The sequence below is a fragment of the Gorilla gorilla genome, chromosome 3, assembly GCF_029281585.2.
Source record: "Gorilla gorilla gorilla isolate KB3781 chromosome 3, NHGRI_mGorGor1-v2.1_pri, whole genome shotgun sequence".
Classification (NCBI taxonomy): domain Eukaryota; kingdom Metazoa; phylum Chordata; class Mammalia; order Primates; family Hominidae; genus Gorilla; species Gorilla gorilla.
The window spans coordinates 91,625,031-91,650,920 of record NC_073227.2 but is presented as its reverse complement, the minus strand read 5'-3'; the positions used below and the strand labels follow the sequence as shown (position 1 = coordinate 91,650,920).

General features: G+C 40.4%; 1 protein-coding gene and 1 pseudogene across 3 annotated transcripts in view; one reads left to right on the top strand and one right to left on the bottom strand.

Annotated features, from left to right (window-relative positions):
• SLC4A4 (solute carrier family 4 member 4) overlaps positions 1–25,890 on the bottom strand; it is a 388,838-nt gene that overhangs the window by 132,920 nt on the left and 230,028 nt on the right. The window lies entirely within an intron of this gene.
• Positions 704–4,089, top strand: LOC101124929 (L-lactate dehydrogenase A-like 6A; annotated as a pseudogene).

Below are 25,890 nucleotides of genomic sequence, written 5' to 3'. Positions count from 1 at the left end.
AGTTTGTCAAATAGTTACAATACTCTTTTTAAAGCTCCCTAGACTTTTCACCCTGACTTTCTCACAGGAACCTTGTAAAGTAGTTAGGACAAGTCTTATTATCACATTGTAATATTGACTTTTTAAAAGAAGCTCACATAGTCAAACTTCTTCAAAGTCCAAGTGTGGAGTGGAGATTGGAATTCTCATCTCTTTGTCTTTGCATCTATCGTACTTAGTTTCAGCGTGTTTGAGCACCATGACAAAAATAATTGCAAAGGTGCAGCGCTTCTCTAAGCAACAAAATATGGCACTTTGAAAGGCAAAGCTAAAATTACTTTTGGCCTTAATGATCACAGTCCATTTTTTCGGAACCGTCTTAATGGTGTAAAAAATACCACATATTTGTAAAACCAAAAATAACATATTAAGGGGCCAGATCTCTGTGAGCCCTGCACGAGCTGGGATTGGCCTTGCGCAGCCACAGTAGCAAAGGGCGAGGAGGCCTTCAAACCGTCAGGGTTTCTTCCATACCTCAAGGAGATTTCTGCCGCTGCTTTCATCCATTTGCCTCTTGCGTGAGCTAACGACCATGAGCTGAGCTGCAGGAGTCCTGCCCACCAGCAAGAGAATAGGTGCTGCAGGAGCTCATTTCCTTTGTTGGGGGCTGGCTCAGTGCCCCCACGAGGCCACACACATCCCACTCAGGGGCGGCTGGACCTTCACTCCCATTTCCAAGATGGTGACTGTCAAGCTTGAACTTGCCAAGAATTTCACTTTGGAGGGGGCCGCTCATCCCAATAAGATCTCCATTATAGGAACTGGATCAGTTGGGATGGCCTGTGCTCTCAGCATCTTATTAAAAGGTTTGGGTGATAAACTTGCCTTTGTGGATGTTGATGAAGGCAAATTGAAGGGTGAGACAACGGATCTTCAACATGGCAGCCCTTCCATAAAAATGCCAAACACTGTTTTCAGCAAAGACTACAGTGTCACTGCAAAGTCCAACTTAGTCATTATTACAGCAGGTGTTCCAGCAAAAGGAGAAACACACCTTGATATAGTCCAGTGAAATGTGATCATTTTTAAATTAATTATTTCCAGTATTACCCGATGCAATCCCCACCACAAACTGATAGTAGTTTCTAATTTACTGGATATTGTAACTTATGTATTCTGGAAATTGAGTGTATTTCCCCAAAACCATGTTATTGGAAGTAGCTGTAATCTGGACACTCCCCATTTCCGTTTTTTCACTGGGCAAAGGCTTGATATCCACTCTGAAAGCTGTCATAGGTGGATTCTTGGACAGCACAGGGACTCAAGTATTCCTGTGTGGAGTGGAGTCAATATTGCTGGCATCCCTCTGACGGATCTGAACTCAGATATAGGAACTGATAAAGATCCTGAACAGTGGGGAAAAGTCCACAAAGAAGTGATTACCTGTGGCTATGAGATAGTTAAAATGAAAGGTTGTACTAATTGGACCATTGGCCTATCTGTAGCTGATTTAACAGAAAGTATTTTGAAGAATCTTTTTTTTTAATAGAAAACAACAATGAACATTTTTTAATAGGCAAACTCATTTCCCATTGAAATGTCTTTCACTGCAGTGGGAAAGAGCAGCCACACATAGCCTGGGTTTTAATGACATGACATTGTCAATGGGAAGTTACAAGGAGAAAAAAAAAAGGTGCATTTGATTTATTACTGAATTGTGGAAGGATTATGGACAACTTGTCAGAATTTATTTCAAATGAATATTTCTTGAGAATTAATTATCTCTAAGTCATTGAGCAATTAAATGAATCTAGAAATTCATCAGAGGAATTATCTTTGCAACTCCTAAGTAGTAGCCAGCACTGACTTTGGTCTCTGTTTCATACTGGTCAATAATTCACATTGTATGAGCTGATTAATCTAGTCATGTTTTACTATTAGGTTAGTGCAAAAGTATTTTTTGTACTTTAAGTTCTGGGGTACATGTGAAGAACGTGCAGGTTTGTTACATAGGTATACACGTGCTGTGGTGGTTTGCTGCACCCATCAACCTGTCATCTACATTAGGCATTTCTCCTAATATTATCCCTCCCATAACCCCTGAACCCCTGACAGGCCCCAGTGTGTGATGTTCCCCTCCCTGTGTCCATGTGTTCTCATTGTTCAACTCCCACTTACGAGTGAGAACATGCAGTGCTTGGTTTTCTGGTCTTCTGTTTGCTGAGAATGATGGTTTCCAGCTTCATCCATGTCCCTACAAAGGACATGAACTCATCCTTTTTTATGGCTGCATAGTATTCCATGGTGTGTATATGCCACATTTTCTTTATCCAGTCTATCATTTATGGGCATTTGGATTGGTTCCCAGTCTTTGCTATTGTGAACAGTGCCACAATAAATATACGTGTGCATGTGTCTTTATAGCAGAATGATTTATAATCCTTTGGGTATATACCCAATAATGGGATTGCTGGGTCAAATGGTATTTCTAGTTCAAGATCCTTGAGGGATCACCACACTATCTTCCACAATGGTTGAACTAATTTATGCTCTCACCAACAGTGTAAAAGCATTCCTATTTCTCCACATCCTCTCCAGCACCTGTTGTTTCCGGACTTTTTAATGATCGCCATTCTAACTGGCATGAGATGGAATCTCCTTGTGGCTTTGATTTGCATTTCTTTAATGACCAGTGATGATGAGCTTTTTTTCACGTGTTTGTTGGCCGCATAAATGTCTTCTTTTGAAAAGTGTCTGTTCATATCCTTTGCCCACTTTTTGATGGGGTTGTTTGTTTTTTTCTTGTAAATTTGTTTAAGTTCTTTGTAGATTCTGGATATTAGTCCTTTGTCAGATGGATAGATTGCAAAACTTTTCTCTCATTCTGTAGGTTGCCTGTTCACTCTGATGACAGTTTATTTTGCTGTGCAGAAGCTCTTCTGTTTAATTAGATCCCATTTGTCAATTTTGGCTTTTGTTGCCATTGCTTTTGGTGTTTTAGTCATTAAGTCTTTGCCTATGCCTATGTACTGAATGGTATTGCCTAGGTTTTCTTTTATGGATTTTATGGTTTTAGGTCTTACATTTAAGTCTTTAATCCATCTTGATTTAATTTTTGTATAAGGTGTAAGGAAGGGATCCAGTTTCAGTTTTCTGCATATGGCTACCCAGTTTTCCCAACACCATTTATTAAATAGGAAATCCTTTCCCCATTGCTTGTTTTTGTCTGGTTTGTCAAAGATCAGATGGTTGTAGATGTGTGATGTTATTTCTGAGGCCTCTGTTCTGTTTCATTGTTCTATATATCTGTTTTGGTACCAGTACCACGCTGTTTTGGTTACTGTAGCCTTGTAGTATAGTTTGAAGTCAGGTAGTGTGATGCCTCCAGCTTTGTTCTTTTTGCTTAGGATTGTCTTGGATATGTGGTTCCATGTGAACTTCAAAGTAGTTTTTTACAATTCTGTGAAGAAATTCAGTGGTAGTTTGATGGGAATAGCATTGAATCTATAAATTACTTTGGGCAGTATGGCCAAATTTTCACAATATTGATTATTCCTATTCATGAGCATGGAATGTTTTTCCATTTGTTTGTGTCCTCTTATTTCGTTGAGCAGTGGTTTGTAGTTCTCCTTGAAGAGGTCCTTCACATCCCTTTTAAGATGTATTCCTGGGTATTTTATTCTCTTTGTAGCAATTGTGAATGAAATTTCACTCATGATTTGGCTCTCTATTTGTCTATTATTGGTGTATAGGAATGCTTGTGATTTTTGCACATTGATTTTGTATCCTGAGACTTTGCTCAATTTGCTTATCAGCTTGAGGAGATTTGGGCCTGAGATGATGGAGTTTTCTAAATAAACAATTGTGTCATCTGCAAACAGAGACAATTTGACTTCCTCTTTGAATAATCTTAAGAGGGTGCATCCAGTTTCCACCATAATTGAGAGCTTTTATGGGATAAATGAAGTAACATTCCTTAGCATTCCTTGTATCCTAGGACAGAATAGTACTACAGATCTTATAAAGATAAAGGTGACTTCTGAAGAGGTGGCCCAGTTGAAAAAGAGTGCTGAAAGACTTCGGGAAATTTAGAAGGAGCTCAAGCTTTAAAGTTGTTTAAAGCTACCAGTCTGAAGGGTTTTTTTGTTGTTTTTTGGTAGCAATCATTTTATTTTAAAAATTGTTGTATTATGTTAGTTTTACACTTTTTACCTGAGAAAAATTTCAAAAGTAGCTGCAAAATAGAGTATGTAATAACAAATTCCTGTGTATCAACCACTCACCTTTATCAGATCTTACCCTTACGTCATGTTTGTTTCAATCTTCATTTTTAAAGAAAAAACATCCCACAACTCCAGTTGAGTACATCCCAACTCCATTTCCTTCACTTTTTCCCTAGGGTTCTAAAACCAGTGTTTATAATTATCATGTAAAATGTATTATACATGTGTATGGGCATACACATGATATAGTATTGTTTCTCGGGCATTCAAGCTCTTTATAAATAGTATCATACTCAATGCATCATACTTTACCTTGCTTTTTAAATTCAACATTATGCTTTTGAGAGAAATCCACACTGATGAAAGTAGCTCTACTATATTCATTTTAAGGGCTGCATACTACTTCACTGTATACATATACCACAGCTTATACATCCTACTATTTGGCAGTTATAAATATCTCTGCAGTGTTGCAATGAACACCTTATAATATTTTCCTTATGACCTTAATATTTGAGATTGTTTAATATGTACAACTAAAAGTAGAATTCCTGAGTCTTAGAGAAGTTCCACCTGGCTCCCAGCTAAAGACTTCATGACTAAAACACCAAAAGCAATGGCAACAAAAGCCAGAATTGACAAATGGGATCTAATTAAACTAAAGAGCTTCTGCACAGCAAAAGAAACTATCATCAGAGTGAACAGACAACCTACAGGATGGGAGAAAATTTTTGCAATCTATCCATCTGACACAGGGCTAATATCCAGAATCTACAAGAAACTTAAACAAATTTACAGATTTCTTTTTTTTATGGGAGATATTACAGCAATTTTGGAATGTGAGAATGATCTAGTAGAGACAGGTTAATGCTGCAGGAGAAATAGGGGATAAATGTAGAAGCAGTTTAAGCATCTTTAAACTACTGAAAAGAGACAATATCCACATCACAGGCAGAAAAGTTAGCTTTAGATGGGAACACACAGAGTTTATCAATACTAACTAGGGAAGGCAGACTAGATGAGACTAATGGGGGTGATTGGGAGATTTGGCGAGATTATGATGCAGGTTTCTGAGGACTTATTTTTGCAGTGAAATACTAGTAAGCTAATGGTGAGGAGGAGGAAGTTGTGTGAGGTTTTGAGAAAAGAAGGCACAAAGTGGTTTTCTTGGAGAATGAAGGCTGCTTAACACAGTCACTTTGAAAGCTTATCTTATAGGTGTTATTCTGCAGTGCAGCTTAAGGAAAATAATTCAACAATTATGGAAGAATGGAGATAAGAATTTTGGAAGACCATTCAAAAGACATAGACTTCTGATATATACTTATCCAATATAAATGTCTCTCCCCTCAAATCAAAAGTACCAGTGAACTTAACATTTTATACAATGGATTGTTGTGGAGATGGAAGTGGCAGGCATGACCCCATTTCCCCATTAATAAAAAGGTTATACCAACATTTTCAACTTCCATTTCAGAGTTCTTAATTAGGGAAAATAAGTGGCATGAGAACTAATCCCTAAGCTCCATCACCCTCTGTAGGCTTTTTATAGATTTTTTTTTAAATTTGATACCTCATATAAGAAGAAAGCTGAGGCAAAAAGCAAGGAATTTAGGGCTAAGAATTTAGTGGAAACCAAGAAAGCAAAAAGAAAAAAAAGCAAAGAGAAGGTATATATATCTTACATGCTACAAACAAAATCACTTCTAAGCAGTAGGGAATTTTCCAAAGTTTCTCCCATTAATCCTTCAAGAAATACTAATATTTAAAAAAAATTTACATCTTACAGATATGAAAAGAATATCCATGGGAAGGGCCTAAAAAAACATCAAGTTGCCAAGACTGTTATTATTACCTAAGGAAGTTGCAATTATAAATTGTCCCCTATAACACAGAGCAGAGTGTGGAATATGGCCAAGTGGCCCAAACTGACACAACATTTCTAGAATAATCTTCCTCAAACTCTCTCCAGAGAGAGTTCCCGTTATTAACACAGAACACAAAGCTCTCTAATAATCTGATTTTACTTCCCATTTTCTCCAGCAGACTCCTTGCTCGAGTTAGGCAGGTGACCTGACCATAATCCTCTTCTGTTTTATATACTTACACTCCTACACTTCTTATCAAAAATTGCCTTTTCTTCACGTCTGCCTTTTATAAACAGCCTTTAGAGCTCAGCACAAGACTTTCTACTATCTCAGCCCAATTCCTTGGGAACTTCATAAGTGCTCATTTCTGAATCATATTTTTGCCAAAGTGTCTTTTCCCCAAGTTTCACAAGGTAAGATCAGTTTATTCTCCACTGTACCAAACAGTTGCTTTGCATATCATTCAGCTGTAATAAATATTATGAAGGAATAGACTCTGTAGCACTAAAATCAGACCAAAAGACCATAAAATGCCCAAAAAAAGTGAGGATTTTAAGGTTCAATCTGGAACCTACTGACTGGATTTGTCACAGCAACTACCTGATTCACAACACATGCAGATTATCTCACAGTTGATTATATTCTTCCATAAATCATTTTACCAGTACTGCAATCACTATACCCATACTAAAAAATTAGGAGTATATATTTTAAGGCAATAGCTAAGAGAAACCAATAGCTATTCTAAAATAAAAATGTGTGGTGCCTGAAGAGCGGCTCTGCACATAATTCAGCTGTAATAAATATTATGAAGGAATGGACTCTGTAGCACTAGAAATCAGACCAGAAGACCATAAAATGCCCACAAAAGTTAGGATTTTAAAGGTTAAATCTGGAACCTACTGCCCACACTCTACCCTCCATGTCCTCCATGGTCTTCTCCATGCCCACATTCTACCCTCTATGTCCTCCTTCAGACACACCAGGCACACTTGCCCCAGGTTCTTCACATCTGCTGTGTCCTCTGAATGGGATATATGCAGGGCTCCCTCCTTCACTTCCTTCCAATATTTAATTAAGTGACCTTCTCATCAGAGAGGCTTCCCCTGGACACACTAAAATTTTAACTCCCTTCTCCCCACAGATACTTCTTATTCTGCTTTATTTTATCTGCCTTGTACTTATTGTAGTCAAACATACTGTTATCCTTATCATTTTTATTCATTTTTATTAGAATGTTGCCTTTTTATTACACTGCAATGTAAGCTCCCTGGAGGAAGGAATATTCATTTATTTTGTTCAGTGTTAGGTCCCTAATGTCTAGAAAAGTGCCTGAGGAGCTGAGGAAAAAGGTTCAATAAATATTTGTTGAATGATGAGTTATGGTTATTATTTCTGCTCTTCCCAACAAGCCTTCCTAACTCTCTTCTTAAAGAAGTGTGTCTACACATCCTACCCAGGCCACATATGTGGACAAAAGACCTAGATATAGCCAATCTTAGCAAACTCCTCCCCTGACAAGAGTGGTTGGTCTACAGCGTGGAGGCCAATCACAGGGATGAAACCTTTTGGAAAAATCAATATTTAGAAGTGTAGAAATCAACATGTTCCCTTTCAGCTGAGGTTGTTCCCTGTCGTGTTGAAAGGGCACAGGACTGTCCACGCCAGGAAAGAGTGAGGTCAGCACCCAAAATGAAACCAGCAGAATCAAAAGAGGAAAATGGATGAAGAGAAAGACTGTTGAGTCCCCAGTCTCAGTCAGTGACATCCTGCAGCTTGTCTGTTCTGTGAACTCACCAAGAATTCTTCCCAGTTTCATAAGCCACTAAATCCCCTTTTGGGCTTCAATTAATTTGAGGTGCATTTCTGTCTACTGCAGAGCCCAGATACAAAAGTGTATTTGTCAGATAAATGTGAGGAACAGCAGGTTAAATGAAATTAAACAACTGTCTGTACTACAGATTTTTTTTTTTGGAAACTTTAGTATACCTAGGAATGCTTTATATCCCACTGGGAAATAAATAAAGCACATTATGATACAGAATCAGGTTAGAAAATTCTGCTTTGGACGGAAATTTTCTCATCTTCCATCTAATCCTACTCTCAAATGTACTTAATCGTCCTCAGACTTTATGGGTGCCTACAATGTTCAAAGCTTAGTAATAAGAAGGCACTGTAGAAAACAGACACCCTGTAATGCTGCACTGAAAAAAGAAACATAAATACCATATAAAAAGTACACTGTCCAATGGGAGGTCACAAGACACACCAATCACACCTAGTAACAGAGTTCAAAAAAGGTTCTTCTCTAAGTCAAAGTTTAAAAATCTCTAGCATAATTTTGGCTCATCAAACACTGATTCACACATTATCTTGTCCAAGTACAATAACATCTGATAAAGGAAAAGTAATGGCTAAAGTATGAAAACCAATTCTAGGCTTACACAATAAACTGTGAACAATAATAAAGTACTAGAAAAAATGTAAAGATTAAACAAAAAGGTAAATAGGACCAGAAAATATAAAGAACAATAAAAGATAAAACAAGAATAGAATATACAGCTTTCATATCAGGTTGATATCGCTCAATAAATGCATTTGGACTGAATTCCTATGGTGAAGTTGAACATTCCTTTCTTATAGATTGTAAGTTGTTTCTTCAAAAAATAACCAGCCTGGATTTTATGCAGGGTCAACTACAAGAACACACAGAGTGAAAAACAAAAATTCCTTTAGCCAACCTAGGCTTCAGAGGAGTGAATTTTAAATGGCTGCCTTGTGGTACTACAATTATTCAAAAATACTTTGACTAGTTCACTAATTTTGTGACCTTTTGTCTTTACCAGGCTATTAACATCAGCTCTGTGAATCCAGATGTTACATTCCAGGTTCCTTTTACACTAGCCTGTATTCTTTCTTCCAGAGTATAGTGATGCTATAGTTACTCAGAAGCATATATTTTGCCTTCTGCTATAAATGTTTTATCTTACAATTTTTTTTAACCTTTCTTATTTTCTGAGTGGTTTTCCAACAACAACCCAGCTATCACAGTATTAGCATAAGAGGTCGCTTAACCTGAGATGACAGTTCTATGTGATGATGGAAAAGTTATTCATACACAAGTAATATGCATCACACATAGCTATTTTTAAAGTTCAATCTTTCACACTCCACTCAGGTCTTGGATTCTTCTGCCTTCTATGAAAGCAGTTTACATATTTTAGGTTTTCTATATGGGTGGGATAATCATATCATTAATATTACGTCCTCCTAGCTTCCTTAGCATTGCTCTCAGACCTGCAGCATCACCTGTAGGTCCAGGATATTATAGTATTCCTCAGTCACTGGGCAGATATTTAAACACTACCTCCTTTTCTCTGCCATTTTTCTGCATGTGTTAAAATAATTGCATCAATAATAAACTGTTATTTATAACTAGGAATACTCACAATTTGTCCTTTAAATCTAATTTACTAGAATGTTATCGTGTAGGCTCTTCAATAATATCATTCATTGCTATAAATGATATTATAACATCATCTAAACTTGAGTATACTTTCTCATTCTTTTTGCAAAGCTTATACCCATTGCTATCTCATTCTATACATTATCTTTTCCCCTCCATGATGATTTTAATCTTCAAATCTGTACCTGTTTTCTATTTACCCTGCCTCATGTCCACATGCTAACATGCACCTGTTTTCCTGGGCAAAGATCTGATTTCTGGCATTCTTATTGTTCTTTCCTCTCTTCATTTCTTCTTCTTGGCTTATTTTCTCTTCTTCCTGCTAATGTTATCCTGTCCCCCACCCTTCCATTGTCTTTGGGTATTTTCAGCTCTTATTTTTCAAACAAACTCATGTGGTAAGCTCAAAATCATTCAACGTCACCCATTTCCATGACCTTCCATTGCAGAAAGTATCTGTATCAGTAGTAAAGTAAGATCACCATACCTACCAGTTGGCCCATAACAGTCCCAGTTTACCCTATTGTCCTGGCGTAATGACTAATAGTACCTCTTTTCATTCTCAAAAATGTCTTGGTTTAAAAGAAAAATTATTATGGCCACCCTACCTTTAAATCTCACTGAGGCTCTCCCTCTCCCTCTCCCTCTCCCTCTCCCCACGGTCTCCCTCTCCCGCTCTTTCCACGGTCTCCCTCTGATGCCCAGCCGAAGCTGGACGGTACTGCTGCCATCTCAGCTCACTGCAACCTCTCTGCCTGATTCTCCTGCCTCAGCCTGCCGAGTGCCTGCGATTGCAGGCGCGCGCCGCCACGCCTGACTGGTTTTCGTATTTTTTTGGAGACAGGGTTTCGCTGTGTTGGCCAGGCTGGTCTCCAGCTCCTAACCGCGAGTGATCCGGCAGCCTCGGCCTCCCAAGGTGCCGGGATTGCAGACGGAGTCTCGTTCACTCAGTGCTCAATGGTGCCCAGGCTGGAGTGCAGTGGCGTGATCTCGGCCCGCTACAACCACCTCCCAGCCGCCTGCCTTGGCCTCCCAAAGTGCCGAGATTGCAGCCTCTGCCCGGCTGCCGCCCCGTCTGGGAAGTGAGGAGCGTCTCCGCCTGGCCGCCCATCGTCCGGGATGTGAGGAGCCCCTCTGCCTGGCTGCCCAGTCTGGAAAGTGAGGAGCGTCTCTGCCTGGCCGTCATCCCATCTAGGAAAGGAGGAGCGCCTCTTCCCGGCCGCCATCACATCTGGGAAGTGAGGAGCGTCTCTGCCCAGCCGCCCATCGTCTGAGATGTGGGGAGCACCTCTGCCCTGCCGCCCCGTCCGGGATGTGAGGAGCGTCTCTGCCTGGCCGCCCCGTCTGAGAAGTGAGGAGACCCTCTGCCTGGCAACCGCCCCGGCTGAGAAGTGAGGAGCCCCTCCGACCGGCAGCCGACCCGTCGGAGAAGTGAGGAGCGTCTCCGCCCGGCAGCCACCTCGTCCGGGAGGGAGGTGGGGGGGTCAGCCCCTCGCCCGGCCAGCCGCCCCGTCCGGGAGGGAGGTGGGGGGGTCAGCCCCCCGCCTGGCCAGCCGCCCCGTCCGGGAGGGAGGTGGGGGGGTTAGCCCCCCGCCTGGCCGGCCGCCCAGTCCGGGAGGTGAGGGGCGCCTCTGCCCGGCCGCCCCTACTGGGAAGTGAGGAGCCCCTCTGCCCGGCCAGCCGCTCCGTCCGGGAGGGAGGTGGGGGGGTCAGCCCCCCGCCCGGCCAGCCGCCCCGTCCGGAAGGGAGGTGGGGGGGTCAGCCCCCCGCCCGGCCAGCCGCCCCGTCCGGGAGGGAGGTGGGGGGGTTAGACCCCTGCCCGGCCAGCCGCCCTGTCCGGGAGGTGAGGGGCGCCTCTGCCCGGCCGCCCCTACTGGGAAGTGAGGAGCCCCCCGCCCGGCCAGCCGCCCCGTCCGGGAGGTGAGGGGAGCCTCTGCCCTGCCGCCCCTACTGGGAAGTGAGGAGCCCTTCAGCCCGGCCAGCCGCCCCGTCCGGGAGGGAGGTGGGGGGTCAGCCCCCCACCCGGCCAGCCGCCCCGTCCGGGAGGGAGGTGGGGGGGTCAGCCCCCCGCCGGCCAGCCGCCCCGCCCGGGAGGGAGGTGGGGGTTCAGCCCCCCACCTGGCCAGCTGCCCCATCCGGGAGGTGAGGGGCGCCTCTGCCCGGCCACCCCTACTGGGAAGTGAGGAGCCCCTCTGCCCGGCCAGCCGCCCCGTCCAGGAGGGAGGTGGGGGGGGGTCAGCCCCCTGCCCGGCCAGCCGCCCCATCCGGGAGGTGAGGGGCGCCTCTGCCCGGCCGCCCCTACTGGGAAGTGAGGAGCCCCTCTGCCCGGCCACCACCCCGTCTGGGAGGTGTACCCAACAGCTCATTGAGAACGGGCCATGATGACAATGGCGGTTTTGTGGAATAGAAAGGGGGGAAAGGTGGGGAAAAGATTGAGAAATCGGATGGTTGCCGTGTCTGTGTAGAAAGAGGTAGACATGGGAGACTTTTCATTTTGTTCTGTACTAAGAAAAAATTCTTCTGCCTTGGGATCCTGTTGATCTGTGACCCTACCCCCAACCCTGTGCTCTCTGAAACATGTGCTGTATCCACTCAGGGTTGAATGGATTAAGGGCGGTGCAAGATGTGCTTTGTTAAACAGATGCTTGAAGGCAGCATGCTCGTTAAGAGCCATCACCACTCCCTAATCTCAAGTACCCAGGGACACAAACACTGCGGAAGGCCGCAGGGTCCTCTGCCTAGGAAAACCAGAGAACTTTGTTCACTTGTTTATCTGCTGACCTTCCCTCCACTATTGTCCTGTAACCCTGCCAAATCCCCCTCTGCGAGAAACACCCAAGAATGATCAATAAAAAAGAAAAAAAAAAAAAAAAATCTCACTGAGACTGGCTTTTAGGCAGTGCTGAAAATAATAGTGTTAGAAAATAATTACATACTGTAGAATCTTAAGATCCAAGAAACTCAAAAGTGTAAGGGAGAGCCCAGGTCTAACAGCATCTTAGTAGGTTATTTATGCTCTCTGAGTATGAATTTATTCATTTACCATATGCAAACAACAATATTAACTCTTAAGGTAGAAGAAAAGTGTTCTCTCACCTTACCAGGTTCCGGCCTCTGCCTATTTATTCCTCTTCTCTGCACCTCAGGGAATGTGGCCAATTTGATGAATTAGAGTTTGATAAATTCAAGGGGACTTTCTTTCTAATGAGAAGATTAAAGTGTCATGAAGACAGGAAGCAAGCTGACTTCTTTCTCTTACAGTAAGACAATTAAATAGAAAAAAACAGACTTGACATCTTCATCTATGTGGCTGGTTAGATAAGTTTACTCGGAGTCTGTTTCATAGGCCCAACTATATTTCTCTATCATGGCAGGTATCTCTGAGACTGTGAATCCCAAGATTCAGATTCTGTGTGGATGGTTGTAAGCCTATGCACTTGGTGAACTATATTCAGCTTCCAATCAGCTTAATTCCAGGCTGAATATTAAGGTGACCTGCCCCTAACCCAAATGCCAGCCAAAAGCAAAAGATACAATCTCCGAAGGAAGATAATATCATCTAGAGTATAAAATTATCTCTACTATGGATATTTTATATCTGACATTTAATCAGAAGTTGTTAGACATAACAGAAGACAAGATCAAATGACTGGAATCCCAAGAGGAGGTAAAAACAGAAATTAGAAATAACCTTAAAGGAGAATTATATACTATGGTTATCAGACACAGACTTTGAAATAACATCATATTTTTTAAATATTGATTTCAAGATGGGAATTTAAATGGAATCCATTTAAAAAACAAAATACTTGTCCTAGAGATAAAAATATGTATCATTGACTTGTTAAAGTCAATATTACTCATAATATGAACACATGACATATCAAAACTTGTGGAATGAAGCTGCAAACATGCATTCAGTAACATTCATGCCTTAACTGTCAATGTTACAAAAAAAGAAAAGCTAAAGTCTAATGATCTAAATATATTATCTCAAAAAATAAGAAAATAGCAAATTAAATTCAAAGAAAGCAAAAGGAAGAAAATAAAAACTAGAGATTAATGAATTTAAAAACAAATATATAACACTGCTCATGTTCTGTTTCATAATTTAAGTGACAATTATATAGGTGTGTTCACATTGTGAAAAATCATCAAGTAAACATGATTTTTGCATCTATCTATGCATACCCATATGTGTGTTTTACTTTAATAAAACATACTACAATGTATTTCTTAATAAATTCTTATTTCACTGCAAATATGGCATATATGTAGCACTCCCTTGGTGGGGAATACTTAAGGGTAATAAAGGACAGTGAAAAACTAAAACCATATTTTACAGCTGTAACTCATAAAGATTTTTATAAAGATTAGAAGTTATAGGAATGTACACACCACACCCAAGCTATGTCTGAGTTGGTATCTTCCTGCCTTTACCCTCCAATGGTAATCAAACTCTAATATTCCATTACTTTAGATAAATATAACATAACCTTGGCAATTATATTTTTCTTAGGTTAAAATTAGCCTCCAACAAGGGCTGGGATGTAGAAGGAAGCCATCAAAGACAGCCTTGTGAAAATTTATCACTGGGACAGTTTTGAAATAGGTTTCACCTACCAAGAACTATACGTATCTATGTGGAGCACACAGTATCAAACTCTGGAAATCTGAGAGCATGATGGCTAAAGACTAGTACATTGCCTACAATTGGCTTCTTTGGTTAATAGAAGGCTGTTCCTATCTCCACCCTCCCCACACCTTTGAGCAGCAGCCCCCTTATTCCATACATGGGGAAGTCGGGGGCTTATCTGAACTTTTTGAATTCTAAGACAATTATCCTACACCAGCTGTGTTTCGAGTATCAAGTGTAAACTAAAAATTCTAAGCCCCACAACCATCTAAATGGACCCCTCCTCTCGGCCAAGGGCATTCCAAAGTTAACCTGAAAAACTAGTTCAGACCATGATAGGAAGAGTGGGGTAAGACATGCCTCATTATACCCTCCTCCCCATGGAATTCATACACAAGTGACCAGCATTAACATTGAAACAGAGATTTTAAGACTTTTTGTAGCAATAAAAGAGTTTTATTGTAGCAATAAAAAAAATTCCAGCCTTACTTTAGTACAGCATCATATGGCACATAGAAGTCCCTGAAAGAAACTGAAGTATTTTACCCTAAAATATATTCCTTTGATATATTTTGAAATGGCCCTACAAAGCTATCCCTTGTGAGGATAATTGACATTCTATAGAGATTCCCTTTCCCTTTCCAGGTCTTTTCCCTGATCTTCTGGCACCTTTTTAAGTCTGCTAAGAAACATTTATAATCTATTCTCTCTGAAGCCTGCTACCTGGAGGTTTTATCTGTGTAAGAAGAAACTTGGTCTCCACAACCCTTTATCTCAACCCAGATACTCCCTTCTATGGATTCTAGGTCTTTAGATAAACTCTTTCAACCAATTGCCAATCTGAAAATCTTGGAATCCATCTATGACCTGGACGCCCATCTCCCTGCCCCACCATCCACCCCCACTTTGAGTTTTCATGGCTTTCTGGACTGAACCAATGTACATCTTACATGTATTGACTGATGTCTTGCATCTCTCTAAAATGTATAAAACCAAGCTGTAGCCGACCACCTTGCGCACATGTTGTCAGGACCTCCTCAGGCTGTCACAGGCATGTCCTCAATCCTGGCAAAATAAACTTCTAAATTGATTGAGACTTGTCTCAGATACTTTTTGGTTTACACAAGACAGGAGTTTTTCCCACTGAAAGCTATATTCTAGCCTTTCATTGTAGAAGGGAAGGAAGACTCATGGTTCAGGTTTGGTTTCAAGTAAAAGAGCAAGCCTAGTACAACTACCAGCCTGCTTTGCTGTGAGGCTATTCTGAAGCAGAAGGCTCTGCATAGTTCACCAGTGTTCTGCTTCTGGGTTTGAAGACAAAACCTCAGCCAACAATAAAGGGTTCCTTGGCCTTTGTTTCTCTGTGTACACATTTCTCCGATGATCTTCTGGAGAGGGTGTTGAGCTGAGGACAGGGCTTGCGTGTTCCTGAATAGCCTGGACAAATACCATCTTAAACACACCTCAACATTCCATTTCTAAATCTCGCTTCTTTGCATGGTTGCTGAACTAGGAAATGGTAGAAGAAGAAAAAGGATAAGAATCAGTATTCTCAAAACTTAATCAGCTATTACTTTTATTCTTTTTTTTTCTTTTTTTTTATTATTATACTTTAAGTTTTAGGGTACATGTGCACAAGGTGCAGGTTAGTTACATATGTATACATGTGCCATGTTGGTGCGCTGCACCCACTAACTCGTCATCTAGCATTAGGCATATCTCCCAATGCTATCCCTCCCTCCCCCCAACCCCACAACAGTCCCCAGAGTGTGATGTTCCCCTTCCTGTGTCCATGTGTTCTCATTGTTCAATTTCCACCTATGAGTGAGAATATGCGGTGTTTGGTTTTTTGTTCTTGCGATAGTTTACTGCGAATGATGATTTCCAATTTCATCCATGTCCCTACAAAGGACATGAACTCATCCTTTTTTATGGCTGCATAGTATTCCATGGTGTATATGTGCCACATTTTCTTAATCTAGTCTATCATTGTTGGACACTTGGGTTGGTTCCAAGTCTTTGCTATCGTGAATAGTGCCGCAATAAACATACGTGTGCATGTGTCTTTATAGCAGCATGATTTATAGTCCTTTGGGTATATACCCAGTAATGGCATGGCTGGGTCAAATGGTATTGCTAGTTCTAGATCCCTGAGGAATGGCCACGCTGACTTCCACAATGGTTGAACTAGTTTACAGTCCCACCAACAGTGTAAAAGTGTTCCTATGTCTCCACATCCTCTCCAGCACCTGTTGTTTCCTGACTTTTTAATGATTGCCATTCTAACTGGTGTGAGATGATATCTCATTGTGGTTTTGATTTGCATTTCTCTGATGGCCAGTGATGGTGAGCATTTTTTCATGTGTCTTTTGGCTGCATAAATGTCTTCTTTTGAGAAGTGTCTGTTCATGTCCTTCACCCACTTTTTGATGGGGTTGTTTGTTTTTTCTTGTAAATTTGTCTGAGTTCATTGTAGATTCTGGATATTAGCCTTTTGTCAGATGAGTAGGTTGTGAAAATTTTCCCCCATTTTGTGGGTTGCCTGTTCACTCTGATGGTAGTTTCTTTTGCTGTGCAGAAGCTCTTTAGTTTAACTAGATCCCATTTGTCAATTTTGGCTTTTGTTGCCATTGCTTTTGGTGTTTTAGACATGAAGTCCTTGCCCATGCCTATGTCCTGAATGGTAATGCCTAGGTTTTCTTCTAGGGTTTTTATGGTTTTAGGTCTAATGTTTAAGTCTTTAATCCATCTTGAATTGATTTTTGCATAAGGTGTAAGGAAGGGATCCAATTTCAGCTTTCTACATATGGCTAGCCAGTTTTCCCAGCACCATTTATTAAATAGGGAATACTTTCCCCATTGCTTGTTTTTCTCAGGTTTGTCAAAGATCAGACAGTTGTAGATATGCGGCGTTATTTCTGCGGGCTCTGTTCTGTTCCATTGATCTATATCTCTGTTTTGGTACCAGTACCATGCTGTTTTGGTTACTGTAGCCTTGTAGTATAGTTTGAAGTCAGGTAGTGTGATGCCTCCAGCTTGGTTCTTTTGGCTTAGGATTGACTTGGCGATGCGGGCTCTTTTTTGGTTCCATATGAACTTTCAAGTAGTTTTTTCCAATTCTGTGAAGAAAGTCATTGGTAGCTTTATGGGGATGGCATTGAATCTATAAATTACCTTGGGCAGTGTGGCCATTTTCACAATATTGATTCTTCCTGCCCATGAGCATGGAATGTTCTTCCATTTGTTTGTATCCTCTTTTATTTCATTGAGCAGTGGTTTGTAGTTCTGCTTGAAGAGGTCCTTCACATCCCTTGTAAGGTGGATTCCTAGGTATTTTATTCTCTTTGAATCAATTGTGAATGGGAGTTCACTCATGCTTTGGCTCTCTGTTTGTCTGTTATTGGTGTATAAGAATGGTTGTGATTTTTGTACATTGACTTTGTATCCTGAGACTTTGCTGAAGTTGCTTATTAGCTTAAGGAGATTTTGGGGTGAGACAATGGGGTTTTCTAGATATACAACCATGTCGTCTGCAAACAGGGACAATTTGACTTCCTCTTTTCCTAATCGAATACCCTTTATTTCTTTCTCCTGCCTAATTGCCCCGGCCAGAACTTCCAACACTATGTTGAACAGGAGTGGTGAGAGAGGGCAGCCCTGTCTTGTGCCACTTTTCAAAGGGAATGCTTCCAGTTTCTGCCCATTCAGTATGATATTGGCTGTGGGTTTGTCATAGATAGCTCTTATTATTTTGAAATACATCCCATCAATACCTGATTTATTGAGAGTTTTTAGCATGAAGGGTTGTTGAATTTTGTCAAAGGCCTTTTCTGCATCTATTGAGATAATCATGTGGTTTTTGTCTTTGGTTCTGTTTATATGCTGGGTTACATTTATTGATTTGCATATATTGAACCAGCCATGCATCCCAGGGATGAAGCCCACTTGATCACGGTGGATAAGCTTTTTGATGTGCTGCTGGATTTGGTTTGCCAGTATTTTATTGAGGATTTTTGCATCAATGTTCATAAAGGATATTGGTCTAAAATTCTCTTTTTTGGTTGTGTCTCTGCCCAGCTTTGGTATCAGGATGATGCTGGCCTCATAAAATGAGTTAGGGAGGATTCCCTCTTTTTCTATTGATTGGAATAGTTTCGGAAGGAATGGTACAAGTTCCTCCTTGTACCTCTGGTAGAATTCGGCTGTGAATCCATCTGGTCCTGGACTCTTTTTGGTTGGTAAGCTATTGATTATTTCCACAATTTCAACTCCTGTTATTGGTCTATTCAGAGATTCAACTTCTTCCTGGTTTAGTCTTGGGAGAGTGTATGTGTTGAGGAATTTATCCATTTCTTCTAGATTTTCTAGTTTATTTGTGTAGAGGTGTTTATAGTAATCTCTGATGGTAGTTTGTATTTCTGTGGGATTGGTGGTGATATCCCCTTTATCATTTTTTATTGTGTCTATTTGATTCTTCTCTCTTTTTTTCTTTATTAGTCTTGCTAGCGGTCTATCAATTTTGTTGATCCTTTCAAAAAACCAGCTCCTGGATTCATTAATTTTTTAAAGGGTTTTTGTGTCTCTATTTCCTTCAGTTCTGCTCTGATCTTAGTTATTTCTTGCCTTCTGCTAGCTTTTGAATGTGTTTGCTCTTGCTTTTCTAGTTCTTTTAATTGTGATGTTAGGGTGTCAATTTTGGATCTTTCCTGCTTTCTCTTGTGGGAATTTAGTGCTGTAAATTTCCCTCTACACACTGCTTTGAATGCGTCCCAGAGATTCTGGTATGTTGTGTCTTTGTTCTCGTTGGTTTCAAAGAACATCTTTATTTCTGCCTTCATTTCGTTATGTACCCAGTAGTCATTCAGGAGCAGGTTGTTCAGTTTCCATGAAGTTGAGCGGTTTTGAGTGAGTTTCTTAATCCTGAGTTCTAGTTTGATTGCACTGTGGTCTGAGAGATAGTTTGTTATAATTTCTGTTCTTTAACATTTGCTGAGGAGAGCTTTACTTCCAAGTATGTGGTCAATTTTGGAATAGGTGTGGTGTGGTGCTGAAAAAAATGTATATTCTGTTGATTCAGGGTGGAGAGTTCTGTAGATGTCTATTAGGTCCACCTGGTGCAGAGGTGAATTCAATTCCTGGATATCCTTGTTAACTTTCTGTCTTGATGATCTGTCTAATATTGACAGTGGGGTGTTAAAGTCTCCCATTATTAATGTGTGGGAGTCTAAGTCTCTTTGTAGGTCACTCAGGACTTGCTTTATGAATCTAGGTGCTCCTGTATTGGGTGCATATATATTTAGGATAGTTAGCTCTTCTTGTTGAATTAATCCCTTTACAGTTATGTAATGGCCTTCTTTGTCTCTTTTGATCTTTGTTGGTTTAAAGTCTGCTTTATCAGAGACTAGGATTGCAACCCCTACCTTTTTTTGTTTTCCATTTGCTTGGTAGATCTTCCTCCATCCTTTTATTTTGAGCCTATGTGTGTCTCTGCATGTGAGATGGGTTTCCTGAATACAGCACACTGATGGATCTTGACTCTTTATCCAATTTGCCAGTCTGTGTCTTTTAATTGGAGCATTTAGTCCATTTACATTTAAAGTTAATATTGTTATGTGTGAATTTGATCCTGTCATTATGATCTTAGCCAGTTATTTTGCTCATTAGTTGATGCAGTTTCTTCCTAGTCTCGATGGTCTTTACATTTTGGCATGATTTTGCAGTGGCTGGTACTGGTTGTTCCTTTCCATGTTTAGTGCTTCCTTCAGGAGCTCTTTTAGGGCAGGCCTGGTGGTCACAAAATCTCTCAGCATTTGCTTGTCTGTAAAGGATTTTATTTCTCCTTCACTTATGAAGCTTAGTTTGGCTGGATATGAAATTCTGGGTTGAAAATTCTTTTCTTTAAGAATGTTGAATATTGGCCCCCACTCTCTTCTGGCTTGTAGGGTTTCTGCCGAGAGATCCGCTGTTAGTCTGATGGGCTTCCCTTTGTGGGTAACCTGACCTTTCTCTCTGGCTGCCCTTAACATTTTTCCTTCATTTCAACTTTGGTGAATCTGACAATTATGTGTCTTGGAGTTGCTCTTCTCGAGGAGTATCTTTGTGGCGTTCTCTGTATTTCCTGAATCTGAATGTTGGCCTGCCTTGCTAGATTGGGGAAGTTCTCCTGGATAATATCCTGCAGAGTGTTTTCCAACTTGGTTCCATTCTCCTTGTCACTTTCAGGTACACCAATCAGACATAGATTTGGTCTTTTCACATAGTCCCATATTTCTTGGAGGCTTTGTTCATTTCTTTTTATTCTTTTTTCTCTAAATTTCCCATCTCGCTTCATTTCATTCGTTTCATCTTCCATCGCCGATACCCTTTCTTCCAGTTGATCGCATCGGCTCCTGAGGCTTCTGCATTCTTCACGTAGTTCTGGAGCCTTGGCTTTCAGCTCCATCAGCTCCTTTAAGCACTTCTCTGTATTGCTTATTCTAGTTACACAATCGTCTAAATATTTTTCAAAGTTTTTAACTTCTTTGCCTTTGGTTTGAATTTCCTCCAGTAGCTCGTTGTTTGATCGTCTGAAGCCTTCTTCTCTCAACTCGTCAAAGTCATTCTCCATCCAGCTTTGTTCCACTGCTGGTTAGGAACTGCGTTCCTTTGGAGGAGGAGAGGTGCTCTGCTTTTTAGAGTTTCTAGTTTTTCTGCTCTGTTTTTTCCCCATCTTTGTGGTTGTATCTACTTTTGGTCTTTGATGATGGTGAGGAGCCAAGATGGCCGAATAGGAACAGCTCAGGTCTACAGCTCCCAGCATGAGTGACGCAGAAGACCGGTGATTTCTGCATTTCCATCTGAGGTACCGGGTTCGTCTCACTAGGGAGTGCCATACAGTGGGCGCAGGTCAGTAGGTGCAGCGCACTGTGCGCGAGCTGAAGGAGGGCAAGGCATTGCCTCACTCGGGAAGCACAAGGGGTCAGCGAGTTCCCTTTCCTAGTCAAAGAAAGGAGTGACAGACGGCACCTGGAAAATCGGGTCACTCCCACTCGAATACTGCACTTTTCCGACGGGCTTAAAAAACAGTGCACCAGGAGATTATATCCCGCACAAGGCTCAGAGGGTCCTATGCCCGCGGAGTCTCGCTGATTGCTAGCACAGCAGTCTGAGATCAAACTGCAAGGTGGCAGCGAGGCTGGGGGAGGGGCGCCTGCCATTGCCCAGGCTTGCTTAGGTAAACAAAGCAGCCGGGAAGCTCCAACTTGGTGGAGCCCACCACAGCTCAAGGAGGCCTGCCTGCCTATGTAGGCTCCACCTCTGGGGGCAGGGCACAGACAAACAAAAGGACAGCAGTAACCTCTGCAGACTTAAATGTCCCTGTCTGACAGCTTTGAAGAGAGCAGTGGTTCTCCCAGCACGCAGCTGGAGATCTGAGAACGGGCAGACTGCCTCCTCAAATGGGTCCCTGACCCCTGACCCCTGAGCAGCCTAACTGGGAGGCACCCCCCAGTAGGGGCAGACTGACACCTCACAAGGCCGGGTACTCCTCTGAGACAAAACTTCCAGAAGAATCATCAGACAGCAGCATTTGCGGTTCATGAAAAACCGCTGTTCTGCAGACACTGCTGCGGATACCCAGGCAAACAGGGTCTGGAGTGGACCTCTAGCAAACTCCAACAGACCTGCAGCTGAGGGTCCTGTCTGTTAGAAGGAAAACTAACAAACAGAAAGGACATCCACACCAAAAACCCATTTGTACATCACCATCATCAAAGACCAAAAGTAGATATTACCTTTTATTCTAAGACTACATAGGAAAAAGTACCTTTAAATTTTTCTGTTAAATAAGGATATTATTTAAGTGTTTGTTAGGCTAATTTATGGGATAGGACTCTTTTGGTGTCATAAAAGAAAACCCCTGGAATAATTACTAGAAACATATTTTTGTTTTGTTGTTAATGGAAATGCTGATTGCCCTTCAGGCTATCTTAAAGGTGTGATTTAGAAGAATATTTCCAATGACTAAATTTACATACCATTGGCCTAATATCTAAGAGGCCTAAAAAGAGCTATTGCTTGATAGCCCAGAGAATCCAAAATTTAGACAATCACTTTTAATGTTTTCGGAACTTAATAGTTATGATGCAGAGATTTCCAGTGTGTATGAAATATGAAAGAATATAGACAAAATCATTAAATAAGACAAGATGCCAAAAGGCTCTGGCGACATGTTTTTACTTTTTGAATATCTTCTACTTTTGTTTACTCCATTTCCAAAAACACTACTTCAAAATGAAAACAATCCCGAGGGTAAAAATTTGATTTTCTAATTTTTCCTTCCAAATATAGACATCTCACCACGATTAATGCAAATGATTCTGCAAAGCGGCACATTTACAAATGGCTATTAAACTAAATATAACATTAAGTACAATCCATTAGTTCTGATTTCCTAAACAGGATGAAATTTCAAGTACTGCCCCAGTTTAAAAATCAACTTGTTAAAATCTCCAAGTCACATTTTCTTAATGTCTCACATTTTTTTAAAAAAATTGTCAATACGCATATAGCTACTTACGGTTTTTAAAACACTTTCATATGTACTATGTTACTGGAATTCTTACAGCAAGCTTGTAAGAAATGTATTATTACATCATTTTACAGATGAGGGAAATTAAGTCTCAAAAGCGTAAGGGTCTTCACCAAACTCATACAGCTAAGGCCAGGCCATGAGTTGAATATTCACTTCACTATATGGTGAAACCATTACATGTCTGAGGAATAGATTTTACTACCTAAAGTTTAGAAGCTATTTTCCTGAAATACCAGAGCCTTTTATACAGCAAAACAGTGTTAATTAAGTATCTACAATGGTTTTGGTTCTGTAAAGATACCTTTAAAATTTTTAATGAGCATATTTTAAAGTATTTAATAGTATTGAACTGCATAAAATAAAGTGGGACAGAGACAAGGAAAGGAGAAGACCAAATAAAGACAACAGCACTTTAAAAAAGATTTAAAGAAAAACAAGAACTGCAGGTTCTAGGTGCTAGCTAAGTTAGGTATTTTTTCTTTTATAATAAGTTATTTTCCTCTTTCATTGTTGTGTCATGAACTCCACTGTATATAAATACAGGTCACTTGCTCCATGCCTGAAGGAAGTAGACTTGAAATACTCATTCATCTATCTCAGAAGGAAAGTCCCAAAATTCCACTTATGCCTCTGAACTCTAGCCAGGCCTTTGGAAAAGACTAACTCCCCTGACTACCCCCCACCTTCCCTGACTTTCCCTAGCCTTACCTCTGAAACTGTGCTTATCACCAGGCATTCATTGATTGACTTGGCTGTGACTCTTATCAGACTACAAGTACTTTAAAGACAGGTCTAAAGTACCCTAAGAAAAGAAACCATGTATTATTCAACTTTGTTTCCTCAGTACCTTACAAAGCCAAGGCCTTGCAATAAGCATTCCATAAATGTTTGTTAAACACATGAAGTCCATGTGTTCACACCTGTGTTGTAGCATCTTTATACCATGCATAGAAACAAGCAGGGACACTGAGAGCTCCACTAACGGTGCTCCATCTTGTGGTAGTCAACTTCAGAAAGGTCGCTAGTAAGAAGCAAAGGGCCTTTACGATTTCCAAAACTTATGACCACAGGTCCCTACCATTCATTGTTTAAAAAAATTCCCTGCTGAAGTGGCTAAAAGTCCTACCCTTGTCCGGGATTTCTCAGTGAGATTTTGAAAAAGAGTCTTTCTTTGGGAGAACAGCTGTACACTGAATTCCTTCCAGATTTAAGATTTTGAATCTCATATTGGTAAGACTGAATTCTAAAGGCACCACTGTTACCAACAGGCACAAAGAGCTTCAATAATAATTCTAAAATTACTAGTAGTAATAATAATAATAATAATTTAAAATGTTTTAAATCAATCATCTCTGGCCAGGCACTGGACCAAAAACTTTGTATGCATCATCTTATTAAATTCTCACCACATTTCTATAAGTAAGTTATTATTGTGGTCTCCATTTGCCCAATAAGAAATTGAGATTTAGAAATTCCCCCTTATCTAAGGTTTTGCTTCTGCAGTTTCAGTTACTTATGGTCAAGCAGGGTCTGAAAATAGGTGAACACAGTACAATAAGATGTTTTGTGAGAGAGCAAGAGTAGGTGCACATTCACATAACTTTTATTATACAATATTGTCGTAATTGTTTTATTAGTAATTATTGTTGTCAATCTCTTACTGTTCCTGATTTGTAAACTAAACTTTTATCACAGTATATGAAAAATCACAGTATATGTAAGGTTTGGTACTGTCCACAGTTTTAGACATCCACTGGGGGTTTTGGAACATACCTCACTCAGGTGATGGGAAACTGCTATATATAGCTAACATCACAAAACTAGAAAAGGCAGAACGAAGATTCAAACCAAAGGCTGGCTGTCTCCAGAGTCCAAGCTTCACCATGCTAAGCTTGCTAATTGTTATCCAGTGTTTGAAATTCAAGTAGTGAAAACAGGAATAAGCTTTGGAATTAGACAGAGCTAGAAGAAAATCTCAGTTCTTCCATTTATTAGCTGAGGGACATTGGACAAATGACTTCATTTCTTTAAAGTGAGTTTCCTCATCTGTATAATGGGAATAATAAATTATTACTTTGTGGAATTAAGAAGAGTAAATGAGGTGATCTTTGAAAGAATTTATGCACAATGCTGAGCAGATAATAGGTCCCTCAATAAATATGTTAAATGGAGGAACATTATGGGGCCCTGAATCAAGAAAGCATCAGTGGGACTGAATGTTGAAGACAGATTTGAGAAAAATTAAAAGGCAGAATGTATAAGACTCGTTAAATGCCTGGATAAAGGGGGTGACAGAGCAGGAAGAATCCAGCATGACACACAACACGAGAATTTGATTTCTTCAAATGCTTAGTGCTCTCCAACATTAAAAGCAAATATTTCACCAATACTGGTGATTCACAGATACATCATTTAAAATTCAGCTGTGCATTAAAAATATCTGCGCCTTAAATTTTTTAAAGTTTAACCTATGCAACAGTTAAGCTGAGAGGACTACAAAGTTATCATCTACATTTAGCCTACTCATCTGTAAAGTAAGGTTAATGATAATATACAACATGATATAGGTAAAAGTTCCTAGCACAGTACCTGAAATAGTATGGTAGATAGTCAATAAATGGTACCAATAATTATAATCACATTAGAGTTCTAATATAATCCTAGAAAAAAGGGGAAGAGGTGACTGACAAAAATAAAATGTCTCTTTCCCAAGGGAATAAAGTAAAATACAGCTAGATTGCCACCACATTTAGTTCAGATATACAATCATCTGAACTTTAAAAAGAAATTTCTTCCACCAGTTTGTATCATAGACTTAAAAACATGTCATCCATAAAGTAAAGTACCTCCCTAGGTAAGTTCATTCTACCAAGTGTATAGTTGCATGCATCTTAGCTTGAGAAGGTTGCAGAGACAGCATCTCATGCTAAGGCTGCAAAATGAACTGCAGACTGAGGTGAGCATGGGTGGTTCAGTGCAACTACACTGTAAAACAAATATAATATAATTCCTCATGATAACTGCACCAGTTTTAATGATCTGAATTCCCTCAGAATGACACCCTTATCCTTGAATGACTATGTTCAGCAGAAACACTTTGTTTTAAAATGAAATGCTTTATTTCTAACTTTGGCCTTACCTATTAT